The sequence below is a fragment of the Durio zibethinus genome, chromosome 8 (genome assembly GCF_047325235.1).
Source record: "Durio zibethinus cultivar Kanyao isolate XHJ-2024 chromosome 8, ASM4732523v1, whole genome shotgun sequence".
In the NCBI taxonomy this organism is placed as follows: Eukaryota; Viridiplantae; Streptophyta; class Magnoliopsida; order Malvales; family Malvaceae; genus Durio; species Durio zibethinus.
Window position 1 is genome coordinate 28612037 of NC_143169.1, and position 22588 is coordinate 28634624.

Genomic DNA, 22588 nt, shown 5'->3' on the forward strand with positions numbered 1-22588 from the left:
TCTATGACTTGGTTCCTCTTACTTTTCTCTTGTTACATCTTTTGTTAACTACAAATGTGGGGAAGGGCCCTTGTTTATACCCACACATGGTGTGCAGCCTAGCATGTGCCAATGATGTTCAAAGAAACTATCCGCACAAAGGGCTAGCATGTGCTGATGGTGGTCAAAGCATGTGTCAAGACCAAGGGCCAACATGTCCTGATAGTGGTCGAGGCATGTGGATGATCACAATCTGCAAGCAGGTCCTAGCACATGGGTTCTCTCTGAGTTGAGGAATAGTTCTAGTTTTAGTAGGATAGGGTTAGCCAGAGTGACTAAGCTTTGAGCCCTACTGGAGGCCCAGGTCATAAGGAACTAGCCTAGAATAATGGTATGGCAGTGATCAAGACTCTAGAGGCTCAAGCATGGTGTTCAGGTTTGGCAGAACTGAGCTAGGCCTAGGTACTGGCACTGGTGAGTGATTCTTAAGCACACAATCAGACCGAAGTGTGGGCATTGATGATGAAGGTGCCGGCACATAGACAGACCCATGTGCAGGCCCTAATGATCGATGTGCAAGTGCACGATCAAACCCAGGTGTGGGCACGCTTGAACACAGTATCAAGAGGATTAGATTTATGGGCTTATGAAAGGCCTAGTTTTACAACACAATCTTTGACAAGCTAGAATTGTGTTGAGCACTTGAGTTTTGTAGGCTGACTTAGGCAGACAAAGTCAATCCCCTATCCAAGGTCGTTCAAAGTTTGGCAAGATCAAAGACCATGACATATGGATTGAGTGTCATTTGGTGCCTATGGCGATCGGGAGGCAGACAAGTATCTTGAGTGGGAGGTTTATGGTACACATGCTGCACCAAGTGCCAACATCTACTAAAAAGTTGTCTAAGGCAACAACCCGTACCAAGGGCCCACTTGCACCAATAATGGTTGAAGCAAGTGCTTGCACCAAGTGCCAGCATTTAGCAATGATGTCCAAGGCAACATCCTATACCAAGGGGCTAGCATCTACTAATGGCATATGAGGCAATAATACCCATCACATATTTAAGTTATCTACAAAGGATTCTACCCATCACTTGGTTGGAATTGAGCTCTAAGAAAGCCCATACGGCTTGTCTATTGCAAGGGCTACACCTATGACATATACCCTTAGAGGGCATCGACCCCTATTGCAGGTCAGCAATTAGGCAACAGGTGCATGCATCACTTCTAGCCTAGGTTTTGACATAAAGGCATTTAGTCATAATCTAGCGCATGGTAGCTTCACGCCACCAACTTTTCAACCATGTGCGATTACCAATTGTGAGAATCAATGGTTCCTCTCACACTAGGTTGAATTACTATTACGACACTGCCATCAGTAGGGTAAAACTACCTTATCTCATGATGGTCTAAACTAAGCTCACATTCCCCATTGGTGGGTGAAAAATCAAACACATGGTGAATTTTGCTTCATAATGATAGGAAAAGCTTACATCAAAGGATGAAAAAGCCATGTCACTATGAACGATTGGTTACCACAAGCCAGTTATCCTTAAGGTAACTTTTTTTACACCTTTAGCTTGAAATTTTGAAGGTCTAACAGATTGATAGGCCATGCTTTCATCATTGATATTCATACTGTAAATAATAATCAAATGAGCTTTTACCCTTTTATTTCATATGAGATTTCAATTCTTATTGAGCTCATCTTAGGACACTTGCATTATCTTTTAACATATGTGCTACCCCAACTAAACTCCCCACCTAACAATGTTTTTTGCCAGGATCAACCAATTGAGGTTGGCCTTAGGTCCGAAAGTCATACCCCACCTCTGATACATGGAATAAGTAAAATAACATTAAAAGTTGTGGTATTTCAATTTCACCTAAGGGTTGTCACTTATCCTACACTTATTAAGTCATTTCACAAAGTTGGACTAAAGTTAAGCTCAACAGGGTCTTCTTTCCCCGTAGAATCTACCAAGCCTATTCCTTTGGCTATGGTTTCACTAGATAGTAGACAGAGACAGTGGGAATCTTGTTAATCCATTCATGCTTGTTACTAATTAGATGACAAGGCATATGGCTACCTTAAGAGAGTCATAGTTGCTCCTGTCACTTACCCGTGCTTGGTTAAATTTCTTCACTTTGACAATAAAAGCACTGGCAAAAATCATATTCTATAAGCATTTACAAGGACCATCACAATGCTATGTTTTAATTAAATAGTCGGATTCCCTTTGCCTATACTAGTTCTGAGTTGATTGTTCATCACTCGAGGAAAGCCCATAAGGGAGGCATTCCTAGTCCATCCTTCAGCTAGCAAGCTATGACCCACTCACACTATGGGAACAGCTATAGTAGTGCATTGACAGTCAATGGGTTCAAGACTAGGACCCACATGCCTAACCTTCAAAGCTAATCTTTTTCTTGAGCTTATAGATCCATTTTGCTGACTTCCCCTACCTACATTATTCCATCAACTAGAGGCTGTTCATCTAGGAGACCTAATGTGATTATGAGTACAACCAAGCATAAATGGCACTTGATCTTCTAGGATTTTAAGGGCCATTAGGGTGCACTAGACATTGCATGATGTGCGATGCTCTTCTTGCTACTAGACCCTACCTCTGGTTGCATCGTTTCTAGGGTGGGCAAGCAATTAAACAGAAAAGATAACTCTTCTTAAGGCCATAACCAATGTCTCTAAACTCCTTAATGTTGTTGTTAGCTACCGCATTCTGGTTTAGGAATTTTAACCCAATTCCCTTTTAAAGCTAACACTAGACATGCTATCAGATGAATTTCCCCCATCTTTTAGGATCAACTAACCCATGTGCAAGTGTCATTCACATGGAACCTTTCCCTTTTTCAACCTTTAAAATTCTCATTTGAATATTTGTTACAACCATCAAGATCTACACCGACGGTTGCTCTGCCCAGGCTCATACCATGGGTTTTGCAATGATCGCCTTGCCTTCTCACTCATCAGGGCCCAGTCTTTTCCCCGACAGCCAAGTATAGGTCACATACTTAAGCACCATCCATTTTTGGGTCTAGTTGATTGGTAGGTGAGTTGTTATATACTCTTTAGTAGATTTTGACTTTTATGACCACCATCCTGCTATCTTAATTGACCAACCCCTTTGTGGGTTCTAAGTTAGCATGTAGTTAGGCACTGTAACTTGGCTTTCAGCTCAACCCACATTGCTAGTTTTGCTTACCAAAAATGGCCCCCTTAGAGCTATTGATTCCATGGCATGGCTCAATGGAGTAGTAGCATCATCCTTCCAATTTAAAGTTTGAGAATAGGTCAAGGGCATTGCACCCCTAATGCCTATAATCATTAGCTTTACCGTATAGAACTCACTAATGGTGCAACTATCCTAAGGGAAACTTCAAAAGGAACTAGCTTTTAGATGGTTTGATTAGTTTTTTGCCCCTATACCTAAGTTAGATGAACAATTTCAACATCAATATCACTGTAGGCCTCCATCAAAGTTTTCTTTGGCTTCACCTTGCTCAGGTATGGTTCACCATCTTTTAGGTCTTGACAAGCATGCTCACACTCAAACCCTTCTTAAAAGATCAAGGTTGGTAGGTAATGCACCCATGAGGTATCCCACTAATCAACTTCCTTATGCCTTATGGGTTTTCTAGCCCATTGACTTACACACATGTCAAACTCCTTAGTTCATGTTTTAAGATGGGCTATATTGGGAGCCTATAGGTTGATGTCATGAGCATATGGGTACCAAGTTACACCAATGTGGTGTGTGTTGCATTCCACAATCATGGTGACAATATCTCTAAGAGCTTATCAAAAGCTTGGGCTTGGGCCACTGCTGTGACCTAAGTTGGTTCATTCTCCGAGCTGATCGACAGATTGGCTGATCGACAGACTGGCTCTTGCCATTCTACATTTGACTAGGGTGTGTACTAGCCCCATCTGCTTTCTTCCTAATAATTTCAAGCACTCTTTGACTCTTTTTCCAAAGTCCTTTTCATCTTTCACTTACAATACTTGTTCGTTATCGATCTCTCAAGTGTATTTAGCCTCATACAGAATTTATAACCCGATTAGGGCTGCATTTTTAAACAACCTGACTCACAGACAATGCTTCATGGTGTGACATGGTCTCAACCAAATAGGGCTCTCACCCTCTTGGTGCCCCTTTCTAAGGGAGTTCAGCATAGTCTACTATTGAGGATGCTTCTCCAACCTACAATTCAGACGTCGTGGGTGCTCAATTCTCAAGCTAGGCTCTACTCAGTTTGCTCATCATTACTAAGTGAATCCTGGTAAGTTTCTTTTTCTCCACTTATCAATGTGCTTAAACTCAATAGGTAATCCCACCTAACTAAGGTCATGATGCAAGCATCAACCAAGCAACACAAAGGGTCTGATGGGGTCTAGATGGATGATGAGTGTGCATCACTGGAGACGAGGCATGTTGAAAGCTTTACCACCAATGATTATGGCACTATCATTGTTGGGGACTCACTTTTGGGCCAACCACAACTGATGAGATCACGGGATGCCATCTTTTGCCTTCTCACCCAAAGCCTGATGGGTGGGGGGTTGGAGGGGGTGATGATGCATGACACCTAGGCAGGCATGCCCTCAACCTAATGGCTTGGGGTGCAACTTGCATTCAAAGATGCGATGGTTCATGAGATTCTAAAATTCACACCAAGTATCACATTTTGCTGTGTTCTTCATTGATGCAAGAGCCAAGATATCATTTGTCAAGAGTCATTTTTGTTTTTTATGACAAAAAGAGTCATGGTAACGCCTATTAACATATCGCAAATAGGATGGTCATCACACATATGCTCTTTTTCATTCTAGTTCTTTTGCATGATTCATGTCAAGGGTTTGTTATTTAGTCATGAAAGATGATATCGATCATTTCACCTACCCAGGAGGCAAAACAAATTGACCATCATGCATGCCTAGAGCTAAAAAGGACTCCGAGCATAGAGGCACCCTCACCCCCTTGGTGTTTCATTAACGCATTCACAAGTTGTTAATTAAACATGTTTTGACAATGATTCTTCTTTAGGGTCACTTATAGAAACCTTGTTACGGCTTCTCCTTCCCCTAAATGATAAGGTTTAGTGGACTTTTTATGACATTGCAAGCAGAAAATTGTCCACATCATTATAATCCAAACACTTCATTAGACCATTCAATCGGTAAAAGTGACAAGCAGCGTGTACAAAAGGTAGGGACTTAGTCAACACAAGCTATTGACTCGCACTTGCTGGGAATTCCTCGTTGAAGACCAATAATTGCAATGATCTATCCCCATCATGATGAAATTTCAAAGATTACCTAGGCCTGTCAGCCAAGGCTATAGATTAGTTGAATACATTAATGTAGCATGCTTGTGGCCCATAACATCTAAGGGCATAATAGACCTATTATTACTTCAAACTTCCTTGGCCTAAGTGGCCATAGTCCCTCTAAGAAGCTGGCCATGAAGGATCACCTTCTTATAGCTAGTTAGCAGGCTGAGGTCTTGTTTATTAACAAAATTAACTAGATAAATCACTCCACCAATTAAGAAAAGCCACGCACCACCACCCATAGAATCAAGAAAGAGCTCTCAATCAGTCAATACATATTATGTCTGGACCTAGTAAGTTTCCTCATGTTGAGTCAAATTAAGCTGCATGCTCCACTCTTGGTGGTGCCTTTTAGTGACCATACTCCCCTCAAAACCCAAAAACTTTGATTTCTTATAAGGTGCTAGCGGAGTCTTAAAAATAACATCCTCTGATCCCTGGTCAGCATCATTTATGGTAGAGACTAGAATGGCATCTAATCATCTTCAAGCCCCTAACATTCATTCTTGATTAATGAAAGCATCCTTGGTAAATGCTTTCATAGTTGTTCATTTTTCATAAATCAAAGAATTCCACCTTTGACTATGAAAAATGAATGCCCCCGATTGTCCATATTAATCATTACTCTGATCTCGAAGGCCAACATAATAGGATCAAAATGCTATAATGTTATCCCATGCTAATGTATACAAGTGTAGGCTTGCTTTAAGCACTCTAATTTCTTCAAAGGAATAACACTAGAGGAATGACCTGGCTAGTTAAGGCAATGAGGGCATCATCTGTAGTAGGGACAAGTAGATTGGTGCTTACCATGAGATGGACCGATGACCCAACCTTAGTTCTAACTATGAGCTTTTTTACTGCAACAATTGAAATATATTTATTGGAGCTAGAATTGCTATGGTTGTTCGCATAAGACTTGCCCTCATATGGATCCTTGTTAAAGGATTTAGATTATATTCATTTCAATTACTAGACTTATAGAGCCTAGTATTGTTATTTATTGTCACTACCTCCTCATGTTAGGATTGGGTAATTTATGCACCTACTGCCTTCCTTGGATGTGGTAGCTATTTCTTAAGCTCCCTTTATAGAATCAAACCCTAATTTTCCATCACCCATCACCGCTATAGTAGGCCACTACCATCAAAAATTGATAGGGAAAATTTTGAATGATGCATCGCTGGCACAAAGGCCATGCAATTTGTTGAGTTATCATGAATCATCAGAGCAATAGGAAAAGCCCTCATCGACCTTTTATCTAATAAATGCATCCCTCTAGAAATTAGGGTTTGTTGCACGTATTGGCTCTAGAATTAATATGATTATTCGAGTAGTAAATCCATTAAGTAGACTATAATTTGATTTAATGAGCCATTCACAATTACACAGCCTAAATTAGTTCATACTTAGACATGCATGGTTTTATCTTTGAGACAAGCTTATGACTACTAGCAAGATCAACCAAGTCACATTCCTTTAGGATGTTGGCACCACATGGGCCTCAACACAATGACTGAGTGGCAAAGAGAGACAAAACAAAGCATAAGCGTTAAGTGTGTGAAGCACGTAAAATGCATAGCATTAGATGAACAAGGGTTAAGAGCCATGCCTATAAAAAATTTTACATTTGAGAGCACGATTGAATACCAATGCACCAATGTGGCCATAGAGGTTTGGGTGGCATACTTGGGACACTGGGCGTAATTAAGGTCTGGCTCATAGCCCCTAAAGACACAAGATGGATAAAGGATGGCAAGACATCTAGTTTTTATCGATTTAGGTACATAGCATAGGATCTTGATTGCACCCCCAGGGTATGATGACCACATGGGGGAGATTGAAGAAGATGACAAGTTGATAGTTTGATGCAATAAGCATGGAGCCTATTAACATGCATAACCATAGCACTATTTATATGCCCATTATGTACAATTGGCAATATCCACACACACTGATCCACAACCTACCCAATCAATTATGCAACGAGTGAGTGGAGGAAATGATGTGCAAGGCCATGCTACAACTACATGGCATGGGAAAATACAAGGAACAGATAACAATGGCATGACACCACAATACTTGGTCTGGCTAGGACCGCACATGCAAACTCCTCTATCACCTGCACAAGGGATGTTACTCAATTCAATTACTTGTTCTTGGGGTCTTAGGTAGCCTCAACTACATGCAAGGGCTTGGCCAAGCCAAGGCATTTTTGTGGTCGACAAGAAAGGATGCCATGACTACCAAATACCTAAGAGACTTGGCCAGACCAAGCCTATGACCTTAGCTTCTGCTTGCCCCACCCTAAGGAAGTATTGCAAGATTTAGAGACTTGGTTTGGGGTCTAAGGTAGCATCAACCATAGGCATAAGTTTAAGCTTGGCACAATTGAGCCCTTTTAGTATGCACACCAATCAATCGAGGCCATAAGCACCTGTGAGTCACCAAAGTAACCAGTCACTGGACAACACTACAAAAAGGCATGCACGGCCTGGATTTTGCTCCAAAGACATTGTTGTTGATGAACACAACGATAGGTCCATCACGCACACCTACTCCCTTTGTGGGGGGACAAGGGGCCCAAACAACCACCCTTTAAAAAGCATAAGAGATTTGATAGATATGCTAGCAGTAGACATTAAAATGTCTAAAATAGGGACATTTTTTCAAATAAACATATCCAGGACCAAGGATCCGTAGGTGCTAATGATGGTTGAGGTAATTACTCACATCAAGGGCCATCTTTTATCGATGCTGATCGAAGCATATGCTTGTGTCATGGGCTCCAACCTTAGACTCAGAATTCGTGCGGCTTTAGGCTTGGAATCACCTCATTGTAGCCTAAGTTAGCCTAAAACGCCAGCGTGCGGGCATTAGAACAATGGGCAGGGCTAAATGCACAGGTTTGAGAGAAACGGGAAAACATGATAGATTGCTGGAATATGCTTTGTATTCACTGAAACAAAAGTGTCTGATGGTGTACAAATGAGGGTGGAGCAGCCCTCTATTTATAGTTGAGGCTCCAGCTACACTTAATGGCAAATCCCTAGAATCAAGGCTAAAATAAAAGAATTACAAAGATTACAATCAATCAAGATTCTAACTCCTGAATTCTAGGGTTAACCAAATATGCCAGGAGGCTCCTGCTGATCATGTAGGCTTTTAGAAGATCCTCCATATCTCCCACCTTGGGCCCCTTTGGATGTGGTGCCGACATTCTACAGGCCAGGCCTTGGCCTCATGGGCTGGCCTACAAGCTATGCGGGCATTTGGCCTTGTCACCTAGGCCTTGCACGCAAATACCTGCTAGCGTGCTTGGTGTTCGGGCTTTAACCTCTGGCTCGCATGCTGGTGCGCCTGATGTGCTTGGCGTGCTCGCCCAGGGCATGACATTCTCTCCCACCTGATTATGTAATGCCCTTATTATGTCCTCTACATGGTTCAACTTGATCTGGTCTCTAAATTGCCATAAGTCCTTTGTTGGTTCCCAACTCGCCTTACTGTCTGGAAGTCCCTTCCAACGCACCAAGTACTCTTATCTTAGTCGATAGTTTTTCTATCTCACCTCTCGATCAGCTATGATGCTGTGGACCTCCTTTTCATATGAGGCCCTTGCTCCCAATGGTGCACATTTTGACTTTACCCATCTTGGATTTCCTTCATCCTCATGGAACGGCTTGAGCATGCTTACATGGAACCGTCGGGTGTACCCTCAACTTGGGTGGCATATCTAGCTTGTAGGCAACCTTGCCTACCTTTTTGACTACTCGAAAAGGTCCCTCATACCTTTGAACTAGGCCTTTATGCAGCTCACTGTGGTGCACAATGGGATGCAGCTTCACCAACACCAAGTCTCCAACCTGGAACTGCACATCCCACCTATTCTAGTCTACCCACTTCTTCGACCTCTTTGCCACCTTATGTAGACAAACTCTGGCCAAGTCAGTTTGCTCCTACCATGCCTTGGCAAACTTGTATGCTACTGGATTTGACCCTGTATAACTTGCAACAATCGAACCAGGTGTTAGTGGTTGTTGACCTATCATAACCTTAAATGGGCTCTGGTTCATTGCCTCGCTCCTTTGCAAGTTGTAGGAAAACTATGCAACATCTAGCAGCTTTGGCCAGTACTTTTGTGTGGCACTCACATAGTGCCTGAGGTAGACATCCAATAGTCCATTCATACGCTCTATTTGTCGATCGATCTACGGATGCATGCTGGTGGAAAAGTTCAAGTCTGACCTCAATAGCTTGAACAACTCAGTCTAGAACTTGCCCGTGAAATGCCCATCCCAATCACTAACAATGGTCTTCAGTACTCCCTAGTACTTAACCATGTTCTTCAGGAACAATCGAGCTACCTCCTCGGTTGGGCACTCATTGGTTGCTGGAATGAAGATTCCATACTTGGAAAACCTGTCCACCACTACCATGATGCTTCCAAACCTCTCTCCCTTTGGTAGACCGACTATAAAGTTCAGAGAAACACTTTCCCATGGTCGCTCTGGCACTGGCAATGGCTCTAAGAGACTACCTAGTTTCTTAAGCTCTACCTTGTCCTGTTGAAACATAAGACAAGTCTTCATATAGGCCTCCACATCGTTCCTCATAAGCGGCCAGTAATACCGATCTTCTAGCAACACCAAGGTGCAACTCACTCCTGGCTGTCCAGCCCACCTTGAATCATGGCACTCTTGGAAAACTTCGTTGTGGAGCTTCCCATACTGTGGCACAAATAGTCTACTACCCTTAGTGTACAACAAACCATATTGCACCCAAAACCACCTAGTCTTACCTTGCTGGGCGTACTTCATAAGAGCCTTGGCTGTAGGATCATGCACAAGTCCCTTCTTGATGTGTGGCACTAGTAACCCCTCTGGTTGGCTAATGTAGCATGGTTAGCCTTCCTACTCAGGGCATCTGCCACCAGGTTCGCTTGCCCTAGCTTGTACTCCATTTGGAAATCAAATTTTGTAAGAAAATCTTACCATCTCGCCTGCTTATGGGATAGCTTCTTTTGTGTCTAGAAGTAGCTGGTCGCCACATTGTCTGTCCTAACCATGAACCTTGACCCCAATAGGTAATGATGCCAAGTGCGCAAGAAGTGCACCACTGCAGTCATCTCCTTCTCTTAGACCATGTACTTGTGCTTAGTCTCATTCAGCTTCCTAGTCTCAAACGCGACTAGATATCCCTCCTGCATTAACACGCCCCATATGGTAAAGTCTGATGCATTCATATGCACCTCATATGGCTTGGCATGGTCTGGCAAGGCCAAGACTAGCTCTTCAATCATAGCCTACTTCAACCTGTCAAAGGCTTCCTAGCACCCTACGCTCCATACTCTCATTTTCTTGAGCAAATCAGTCAATGGCATGGCTATTGCTGAGTGACCTTTGATGAAGAGCCTGTAGTAGTTAACTAACCTAAGGAATGACCTCAACTCAGTGACTTTGGCTAGTGGTTCCCACTCCAGGATGGCGTTCACCTTGCCTTCATCCATGTGTATCCTGCCACCTCCCACTATTTGGCCTAGGAATGGGATCTCCTGCTAGGCAAATGAGCACTTCTCCCTCTTGACAAATAGCTTGCATACCCACAACACCTCAAACACCTGTCTCAAGTGGTCTACATGCTCTCTCAAAGTTTGGCTATAGATCACAATGTCATCCAAATAAACCATAACAAACCAATCAAGGAACAACTGAAATACCTTATTCATAAGGGTGCAGAATGTTGCTGGGGCATTCATGAGTCTGAATGGCATGACCAGGAACTCATACGAACTATACTGAGTGACACATGCTACCTTTGGCTCATCTTCCTCTGTGATACTAACTTGGTAGTAGCCCGACCTTAAATCTAGTTTGGTGAACCACCTTGCACTCCCAAGTTGGTCGAACAAGTTCGCAATTAGTGGGATAGGGTACTTGTTCTTGATGGCCAGCTTGTTTAAAGCCCAGTAGTCTATACATAGCTGTAATGACCCATCGTGCTTGTGCTGGAATAGAACTGGTGCACCATATGGTGCCTTCGATGGCTTGATGAAACAAGCATCAACTAACTCTTTGAGCTACTTCCTTAACTCCTTCAGCTCTGGTAAGGACATTCGATAAGGGGCTCTAGCTGGTGGCTTGGCCTCAGACACCAGCTCTATCTTATGATCCACCTCCCTCTTAAGTGGTAGCTGGCTAGGTAGCTTTGTGGGCATCACATCACTAAAGGTCTTCAGCACCTTTAGCACCTTTAGCACCTCCAAGGGTGACTCGATCTCCTTCTCCCTTGGCTCTTCATACTTCAAGGCTGCCAAGAAGGTATCTTTTTCTCTACTTACCACTTTGGTAAATTGGATGGCTGACACCACCCGTGACCCAACTCCAGACCCTCTCCTCAATGGTACTAGGCATTGGCACCGTACATCCAGAATGTAAATACAATTGGCAAAAGGCATAAGGAGGGCATTAATCTGAACAAGGAAATCCAACCTAATCACAAACTCATAGTCATCAAGGGGTATTACCTCAATGGTCTCTTTGCCTTTCCAATCTCTAAGTTGAACTCCACTCTCCGCGCTACTCCAATGACTGGAACTTCCTTGGAGTTCACCATTTTAGTGGTACCAGTCCCTTTCTACACCTTTAGTTTGAGCTTCTGGGCTCCATTACCTGAAGATGTGAGGTACTTGTGTCCATTAGTGCACTCACCTTCTGACTTGTAACCATCAAATCTGTAAACATTAAGCCCTTTAGCTTGCAGCTTCCCTTACTTTGGATAGCATTGAGCACCAATGACCTAAGCTTTGCTACCCCTAACTCCAGCTCCTCATCAGATTCCTTGTTTATAGTAACCAGCTTGCCCTTCTGTAGTTAATTGCCTGCTATGTGTCTCCCTCCACATAAGTAGCATGCTAGTGGCTCTCAGTCCCCCCTTGTTTTCCACTTGCCTGCTGATGGCTTTCTCTCGACATCCTTGGTTGAACAATCTTGGTCCCCATCCTTTGACTCCCAGTCATGGTCCTTCCCTTTAGACTGCTTCTTCTAGTCCTTCTAATCCCTCCCCTTACCCTTGGGCTTGAAAGACTCGAACTTGTTTAGAAGCTTAAACTCTATCAAGGATTCAGCAATAGTCATGGCTTTAGCCAAGTCATGAACTCCCTTCCATTGTAGCTCATGCTTCACCCACGGCTTTAGCCCATCCATGAAAGCAAATAAGGCATCCTTCTTACCTAGATTTGATATCTATAGCATTAGTTCAAAGAATTTTTAGACATACTCCCTTATGTCCCCTTTTCAGCCTACGTAACTTTGCCCGTGCCTCATTGTCGACATACTCTAGGTAAAATTGCTCTCTGAACTCCTTTTAGAACTCTGCCCAGGTTCCAATCTTGGTGCTTCCATGCCTAACATCATCACACCTGTGCCTCCACCACAATAAGGCTACATCAGTGAGATACATAGTAGTGGAACTTACCTTTATTGTCTCGTCTTACATGCCCATGGCCTAGAAATACTGCTCTATACCCCATAAGTAGTTGTCTACTTCCTTGGCTGCCCTAGTTCCCTTGAACTCTTTAGGCTTGGGGACATCTATCTTGGACTTAGACACTCCAACAAACATGCCATTCCCAATGGTAGCCTTGCAAGCAATGAGCTCACTGGTGAGCTCCTTCATTCTTTTGCTTAAGGCCTCCACCACAGCCTCCAAGGTCTCATTCTTTTAGATGATCACATCCATGCCTTTGTTGAGAGCAGCTTGCAACTCACCATTGAGCTCCTCCTTCATGAAGTCTAGCACTTCAATGTGAGTTTTCACATCCTCAAGCTTCTCTTGCATGTCACCTATGCTCACCTCCACCTTGGCCAGCCTATCATCCATGGTAGACCAGATGTCTCTCGAACTGGCCTTTTTGCCTCTTCCATACCCCTACTCTTGAGCCTCTAGTTATTGGCTAGCAACGTCACTCTGGGATGCCATCTCCTCGACTGTGATCTAACCTGAACAACAAAACACACAGAACCAAGCTTGCTTTGATACCAACTATCACAGGCTCTGACCTTAGACTCAGAATCCGTATGACCTTAGGCTTGGAATCACCTCCTTGTAGCCTAAGTCAACCTAAAACACCAGCGTGCGGGTACTAGAACAATCAAAAATGTTGAATGCGCAAGTTTGAGAGAAATGGGAAAATAGGATAGATTACTGGAATATGTTTTGTATTCACTGAAACATAAGTGTCTGATTGTGTACAAATAAGGGTGGAGTAGCCCTCTATTTATAGTTGAGGCTCCAGCTACACTTAATGGCAATATCCCTAGAATCAAGGCTAAAATCAAGGAATTACAAAGATTACAATCAATTAGGATTCTAACTCTTGAATTCTAGGGTCAACCAAATCTGCCAGAAGGCTCTTGCTGATCTTGTAAGCTTTTAGAAGATCTTCCATATCTCCCACCTTAGGCCCCTCTAGATATGGTACGGCCATTCTGTAGGCCAGGCCTTGGCCTCATGGGCTAGCCTGTAAGCTATGCTGGCATACTGGCCTTGTCTCTTAGGCCTTGTACATAAATACCCGCCAGCACACCTGGTATACGGGCTTCAAGCTCTGGCTCATGTGTTAGTGCACCTGATATGCCTGGCGCACTTGCCCATGGCATGACACTTGCACCAGGTCTAGATTTTACTGATGCTAGTCAAGGCATGTGCTAGCACCAAGGGCTAGCATGTGCTGATGATCATCAAAAAGTGCTCATACCAAAGGCCAGCTTGTGCCAATGATGGTTAAGGTATATGTCTGAACCGTGCACTTGCATGTGCCATTAATGGTCATGGCCTTAGTTGAAGTTTGATTTTGGGCCATGGTGCACATGCTGGGCTTGGCCATGTGCTGGTGCCACATTTTTTTGCCTACAGCACCATCATCTAAGAACTTAGCTGGTGGTATTAGGGGTTCCGATTATTGGGAGTGAGGGGTCAGGGGGTGTACACACATGATGTGTGATGGGTGCTGGTCTTTAGCCATTATATTGGCCTTTTATCCACTAAGGAATCTCAACAACTCACACCCCCTTAAAGAGGATAAGAGCTTTTACAAGTTTGCAACCAGTAGCCATTCAAATGTCTAAAATGGGGATGTTTTTTCAAATGGCAACAAAATCTTCTACATTTATATTTTTTGGCTAAATTTTTTTATAGATGCCAACAAAAATACGAGGATCATGTATACCAAATTTGGGGCCAAAAATCCTAAAAAAATTTTTAAAAAAATCTAAACCATGAAAAAATTTAAAAATTATGAAAAATGGAAAACGAGTCATCTTGTCATAGTCCACAAGCTGGTCTAGGCCCAAAGGTTCTCTTTGAGTTAAGGAGCAGTTCCAGTTTTAGTGGGATAGGGTCTGATAGCTAGGGGGACCAACCTTAAGGCCTACTGGTGGCCTAGCTCATAAGGAAATAGCATAAAACAGTGGTATGAGTAGTGATCAAGACTCTAGAGGCTCAGGCACAGTGTTCAAGTTTGACAAAATTGAGCTAGGCCTAAGTGCGGGTGCTTGTGAGTGATGTGTGGGCACACAATCAGACCCAAGCTTAGGCACTAATGATTAAGGTGTGGGAGCACAGTCAAACCCAAGTGTAGGCACTCCTAAACATAGTCATGGGAAGATCAAATTCAAGGGGTTCTAGAAAGCCTAATACTACAGCATAATCTTTACAAGTTGGAATTATGCTGAGCACTTGAGTTTTGTAGGCTTACTTAGGCATAGAAAGTCAATTCCCTATCTAAGGCCACACGTCGTGTGGCTTATGGTCAGAGCTTCTGACACATGCACCAAGTGCCATTAGGTGTCAATGGCACTTAAGGGGTAGACAAGTGGCTTGGAAGGGATAAAAAAGTGGTGGGAGGGTCATGATATACATGCTGTACCAAGTGCCAACATCTGGCAATGGTGTCTAAGGCAACAACCCCCCAAGGGCTAGCATATACCAATGGTGGTCAACATATGTGCTGAGACCAAGGGCTAAAATGTCTCGATAGTGGTCAAGACATATGCATGTGTCATGGTTTGTAAGCTAGTCTAAGCCTAAAGGTTCTATCTGAGTCAAAAAGCAATTCTAATTCTAGTGAAACAAGGTCTGATAATAAGGGAGACCAGGTCTTAAGGCATACTAAAGGCCTAGGTCATTGAGAACTAGCCCAAAATAGTGGTATGGTGTCACAGGCTAAGCTTTCACTCAATGAAGTAATAGATCGTGTAGCACTTGGATGGAAACTTTCACATATATTAGCTTAGTTTGATATCTTAGCCAGCGTGGTAGCCTAACAATACACCGATTACTCACTCCCTCTAAAGAGCTTAAGAGAATTTATAGCTATACTACCTAAAGCCATTACAATGTTTGAAATAGGGACACTTTTTCCTAGCACATGAGATCTATCATCCCCCTTGGCACCTATACTCAATCATGGCCCTATACATGGGTGGCTAATGACATCTTATGCCCAGTAATGGCCCTATACTAGGTTAGCTCATGACATCTTCCCCCACCTATTCTATCAATGCCTTCATTTACTTGTTCACGTAAAATTCTTCAATCTTTAGCTGCAATGCTCAAAGGCCATGGTATCTCTCCTAACTAGGTTACTTTGGTCCTAAGTCCTTTTACTTCATTAAATATTTATGAACTATTCTTCGAGATACTTAGGATACCATGTTAGCTAAAATCTCTTCAACTCAATGTTTTGATGGTGGCTTCATGGTAATGGTAGCCCTGGTTGATTCATCGTGACTTGCATCTATGGGGTTTACATGTTAGGGCTTTAAGTTGCTCATATGGAACATTGGATACACCTTCACCCAATTTGGTAGGTTGATTTTGTTAGAGGCATTCCCCACTTTGGAAAGAATCTTAAATGGACCATCATATTTATGCACCAACCTACGATCCTATTTCCTTAGGAACTTGTTTTGTTAAAGCACTAGTCTGACAAGAACAAGATCACCAACTTTAAATTGTTGTGCCCTTTGGCCTTTATCTACCCACTTTTTCACGTGCTTCAATGCCTTTTCTAAGTATGCTTGTGCAATTTTTATGTTTTGTCTCCATTCTTTGCTAAGGTTGAAGGCTCCTAGATTTTTCCTCAATATGGCTCAAGGGATGTATACGATAGTCCTGGTAGTTGTCCAGTGACCACTTTAAATGGACTCTTGTTTACAAAAGAACACTTATTGGAATTAAAATAAAGCTGAGCTACATCCAACAATGATGGCTAATTCTTTTTATTAGCTTGAACAAAGTGTCTTAAGTCTCGTTTGACAACCCATTAAATTGTTTGATTTGACCATTAGTTTAAGGGTGATAACTTTAAAAGATGTAGAACTAAGATCCTAAGATCTTGAAAAGTTTTCTCCAGAATGGCCAAGTGAATGTCAGATCCCTGTCACTAACAATGGTTTAAGGGAGGCCCCAAATCTTGATTACATGTTTAAATACTAGCCGAGCAGTATCTTCTATGATGTAATACTTTTGGGCGGGAATGAACATAGCTTATTTTGAGAAATAGTCAATCACCATTAGGATAGACCCAAGATCAACAACCTTAGGAAGGCAAGTCAATAGAGATATTTTCCCATGGTTTTGTAGGCACAGGTAATGGTTCAAGCATGCCTGCTAGTCTCTTCTTTTCAACATTGTTCTATTGGCAAATGAAGTAAGTTTTCATATAGTCTATCTTATCTTATCACATGTGAGTACTATAATAGCCTTGTTTTAGTAAAGCCAAAGTATGTTGCAAACCAAGGTAACCTACCCATGGTGTGTCATGGCATTCCCTCATTACCACCTATCTTAGACCTCCTACTTTTGACATAAACAACCAAGGACCCTTGGTCAATAAGACCCCATTTTCTTGCCAAAAGTACTTGGACTTACCTTCTACTAGCTTCAAGATGGCACTAGCCTATAGGTCTTTATTTAGATTATCTTTAATTAGGTTGCAAATATCTATTGTGATTTTACTAGCCACCATAGGGGTGATTCTCCTAAGGGTAGCCAACTCTGCTTATCTACTTAATACATCTGCCACTTGATTGGTTCTTCTAGCTGTGTGTTTAAAACAAAATTCAAATTTGGCTAAAAACTCCTACCATCTAGCTTGCTTAGCTTTGAGCCTCAGTTGGGTGAGAAAATGACTAACCATTGCATTATCTATCTTAACTACAAGTTGTGAACCCAACAAATAATGTCACCATGGATTACTGCCTGGAGTTCTTTCTCTTAAAACGTATATATCCTTTTAGCTTCACTCAAATTTCAAATACTATCAGATGCCATTCTTGCAAAAGCACTCCCCTAAAAGTAAAACCAAATGCATCTATTTGAACTTTAAAAAGCTTCCCAATGTCATGGAGAGCCATGATAGGGTCCTTCATCATGGTTTTTTCCAAACCCTCAAAAGCCTCATGATGTTCACTTGTCCAACACCATTTATACTTTTTTTTTCAATAGCTTTATGAAAGTTGTGATTGTACAATAGTACCTATCAATAAATCTCCTATAATTATTGGCTAATCCTAAAAATGATAGGAGTTCACTGACATTCTTTAGTGTTGCCCACTCCTTAATAGCATTAGCTTTTTCTATGTCCATTTGAATTTGGCTTAGAAAGTGAATCTTGGTTTGAGCAAATGCACATTTCTCCCTTTTAACATATAGTTGATGGTCTTATAGTCTTTGAAATGCAAGACACAGGTGCTCTTGGTGCTTTTCCATGGTAGAACTATAAAACACTATGTCATCTAAATAGATGACCATAAACTTGTCAAGTTAGTCATGGTTCACCTGATTCATCAAGGTACAAAATGTGGCAGGGGCATTAGTCAACCAAAAGGCATACAAGAAATTCAAATGCACTATACTGCATTACACAAGTGGTTTTTGGCTCATCTCCTTCAACAATTCTAACTTGATGATAGCCAGATCTCAAGTCCAATTTGGATAAGTACTTGGCCTAGCTTAGTTGATCAAACAAATTCATAATAAAAGGAATAGGATATTTGTTTCTTACAGTGACTTTGTTCAAGGCCCTATAGTCCACACATAACCACAAACTTCCATCATGCTTTCTCTGAAATAGCATGGGTACCCCGAATAGTGCTTTTAATGGCCTAATGAATTTGGCTTCTAAGGGGTCATCTAATTGTTTTCTCAATTCAACCAATTTTCGTGGAGCCATACAATATAGGCCTCTAGCTAGTAGCTTAACTCTTGGGAGAAGCTTAATTTCATGGTCTACCAATCTTCAAAGAGGTAAGACCTTGGGAAATTGCTCTGGCATCACATTCTCAAACTCTTTCAATACTTTCTACACCCTATCAAGTATCAATTCTAGCTCAATCCCATCATTGTAAATTCGTATGGCCATATAGAAGGGCTTCCCTCTCTTTACCTCTTTCTTGAATTATATGCTGAAATCATTTTCTTCCCACTCTTAGGGAGGATCGTGGCTAGCACAATATGCGAGCACTCCCCAAAAAACAATAAAAAACTAGTGATGGGGTTTGAGATTACTTAAGCCAACATCATGAAGTCCAATCCTAGGACAACATCAAAGTCATGTATGGGGCTACTATGAAATCTACATTTCCTTCCTATGCCCTCAACTTAGTCATCACACTTTTAGAGCTTCCATTAATTGCAAAGGTTGGTGAGTTAACCACTTTCATTTGCCAACAGTCCTTATTAACCTTGAAACCACACCTTTTTGCTTCCTCTGGTGTGATGAAGGTATTAGTTGCACCCGTATCTATCATGGCCTTTGTGGTTTTACCATTGAGTACTAGGTCGACATACATCAGACCTCTCCTAGGTTTTTTTTTATCATGTTTAGTTGGGTACAATGAGCACTAAGAAACCATATTGAGCCCATCCTTACAAGCTCCTCCTTAACTCTTTTGATAGTTTCAGGCACTTTGAAAGGTTTTTTAGAGAGGATCTTAGAGCATTAAGGGCATCTTTATATGGGCATTTAGCCACCCATTGTTGCCCTTGGCATAGGAAGCAAGCTAGCAGTTGCTTCAGCTTGAAATTCAATGCATTTTTTACCTTGGGTGGGGTATTGTCTTGACTAGGAAGCCTCTTATCTGATCCCCCATAGAAGGGTCAGTCCATTCTGGCCATCTTTCCCCTATTCCCAAAGTTAGAGTTACTACCAACTGATGGAAGGTTCTTTCTTTTTTAGGGCCCATTGTTACAGTCATTAAGATGTTTAGTGGCAACCATCACTATGGCCACATCTTGCACCTTTTATGTTTGCAATTCTATCTTGCCCCAAGGTTTGAGGCCCTTAAGAAAATAAAACATCTTATCTTTTTTAGAGATGTCTTTAATGTCCAACATTAGGGTAGGAAAGCTCCTCACAAACTCTTGTACCATTCCTATTTGCACAAATTCTTGAAACTTCCTTTGGGCCATATACTTCACATTCTCAAGAAAGAATGGTTTTTCAACTCTTGCTTAAGATCTACCCAAATTTTGATAGGGCATTCATCATTTACAAATTTTGAATGCCAACATAGCTTGGCATCCCTATCAAGGTACATTGAAGCCATTGTAACCTTATCCTCATTTGATTTTATGTGTACATCTCAAAATTATTTTTCTATGTCAAATAGGAAGTTTGCAAGCTCTTTGGCATCTCTTACCCCCCGTAACATCAAGGCTCCAACAGTTTGGCCCTTTTCCCTTTCTCTATTGAGCTAGAACTTGACCTGGCCATAGCCATTTGTAGCACACTCATTTGGGCCCTAAGCTTATCAAATTCTCTCTAAATGACACTTAAGGCATCTCTGGTCTCCTCACCCAATCTATGTAGAGTATCAGGCAACTCCAGTTGGGATGTCTCAATCTACCTTAGTCAACCATAAGTTACTACATGAGGTTTAAAGGCAACCAGTATGGCTTAAGCTCCTCGATCCTCTGTCAGTCATTAAATCCACCACTTGTAGCCATCTCTAGCACTTTTCAACAATGCTCTAATACCACATGTCATGGACTAAGTTTTCTCTCAATGAAGCAATAAACCATATGACACTTGGATGGATGTTTCCATATAAGTCAACCAAGGATAGTTCAATATCCTAGCCAATGATGTAGCCCAGTAATATACCAACTGCTCACCCTTTTTAAAGAGCTTAAAAGATTTTATAGCTGTGCTACCTAGAACCATTATAATGTTTGAAATGGGGACATTTTTTCCTAGCATATGAGATCTATCCTCCTCTTTGGCACATCTCATGCCTGCTCATGGCCCTATATTTGGGTGGCTCATGAAATCCTATGCCTGGTTCTGGCCCTCTACAAGGTTGACTCATGACATACAAGTAGTGGTCAAGACTCTATAGGCTCAGGCATAGTGTTCAAGTTTGGTAGAAATGAGCTAGGCCCATGTACAGATGCTAGTGAGCACTGATATGAATTTACAAGCCACAAAAAAGGCACTGGCTTTGTAAAAATATGAAAACGCACTCGATCCCACCTATAGCTCAATCATGGTGTACAACAAGGGGCTAGGATACCTATTCATGGTGAATGGCCTAGCATGTTGATGGCACATGCACACACACTATGAATAAGATGTTGATGGCATATGCTTTCTTTTTTGTTTCAATTTCATGGTGCGATTCATGCTAGGGGTTTGTTATTTAGCTACAAATGATGATACTGATCATTTCACCTACCTGGGAGGCTAAACAAATCAATCATCATGCATACCCAGGGTCAAAAGGGGCTCAAGGCACAAAGGCACCCTCGTCCCTTTAGTGTTTTGTTAATGTATTTATGGGTTGTTCATTGAGCAAGTTTATACAATGATATTTCCGCAAGTTCACTTAAAGAAACCTTGTTATGACTTCTCCTTCCTCTAAATGATAAGGTTCAATAGACTTCTTATAACATCATGAGCAATGAACCATCCACATTGCCATAATCCAAACACTTCATCGAACCATTCAATTAGTAAGAGCAATAGGTGATGTGTACAAAGGGTAAAGACATAGTCAACGTGAGACTAGTGACTCACACTTTCTAGGAATTCCTTGTTCAAGACCAATAATTACAATGATCTATCCCCATCATGATGAAATTTCAAAGATTACCTCTCATTGAATACATCAGTCTAACGTGCATGTAGCCTAGAACATCTAAGAGCATCACAAACCTATTATTGCCTCAAACTTCCTTATCCTAAGTGGCCATAGTCATTCTAAGAAGCTATCCACAAAGGATCACCTCTGTGTAGCTAGTTAGCAAGTTGAGGTCTCGTTTTGTTAATGGAATTAATAAGACAAATCACTCCACCAACTAACAATGGCCATGCCACACCACTTATAAAATTAAGAAAGATCTTAAAATTAAGAAAGATATTTCGATCTATCAATCCTTGCTATGTATAGACCTAGTAAGTTTCCTTGTGTTAAGTCAAATTAAGCTGCAAGCTCCACTCTTGGTGGTGCCCTTCCATCAATTCCTTTAAGTTTCAACCTTGCGACCATACTCCCTTCGAAACCTAAAGACTTTGATTTCTCATAAGGTGTCGGCAAAGTCCTGAAAGTAACATCCATCGATCCGTAGTCAACATCATTTATGGTTGACATTAGGATGGTATTTGATCATCTTCAAGCTCCCAACTTTCATTCTTGATTAATGAAAACATCATTGGCAAATGCTTTCATAGTTGTTCATCTTTCATAAATCCAAGAATTTCACCTCTGACTGTGAAATATGAATGCCCCTGACTATCCCTATTAATCATTACTCTGATATCAAAGGCCAACATAATAGGATTAAAATCCTATGATGTTACCCTATGAAAATGTATACAAGTGTAGGCTTACTTGAGCATTTTGATTTTTTCAAAGTAATAGCGCCAAAGGAATGACCCAGTCAAATAAGGCCAAGATCACATTATCGATAATAGGGATGAGTAAATCATTGCTCATCATGAGGTCAGCTAGATGACTCAACCTTATTTCCAACTATAAGTTTTTTAACTACAACAACTTAAATATACACTATTGGAGCTAGAATTACCATAGCTACTGGCACTAGACTTGCCTTCCAACGAATCCTCAATAAGGGATTTAAAAAAACCCATTCTAATTGCCAAACTCATAGAGCCCAGTATTGTTATTTATTGTCACTACCTCTCTATTTTTGAACACTTTGCTAGAACATTCAATTGGTAAGAGCAACGAGTG

At 41.6% G+C, this 22588-nt stretch overlaps 2 non-coding genes and 1 pseudogene across 2 annotated transcripts; all 3 read right to left on the bottom strand.

The window, feature by feature from the left end:
• Nucleotides 1-977: 977 nt before the first annotated feature.
• On the bottom strand, nucleotides 978-4351 carry LOC149517846 (25S ribosomal RNA). The gene has a single exon (XR_016344419.1). It is a non-coding gene; the product is annotated as a 25S ribosomal RNA (ribosomal RNA).
• A 232-nt stretch (nucleotides 4352-4583) lies between these two features.
• On the bottom strand, nucleotides 4584-4739 carry LOC149517847 (5.8S ribosomal RNA). The gene has a single exon (XR_016344656.1). It is a non-coding gene; the product is annotated as a 5.8S ribosomal RNA (ribosomal RNA).
• Nucleotides 4740-5030: 291 nt separating this feature from the next.
• LOC149517848 (18S ribosomal RNA) lies at nucleotides 5031-6804 on the bottom strand (annotated as a pseudogene).
• Nucleotides 6805-22588: the final 15784 nt, after the last annotated feature.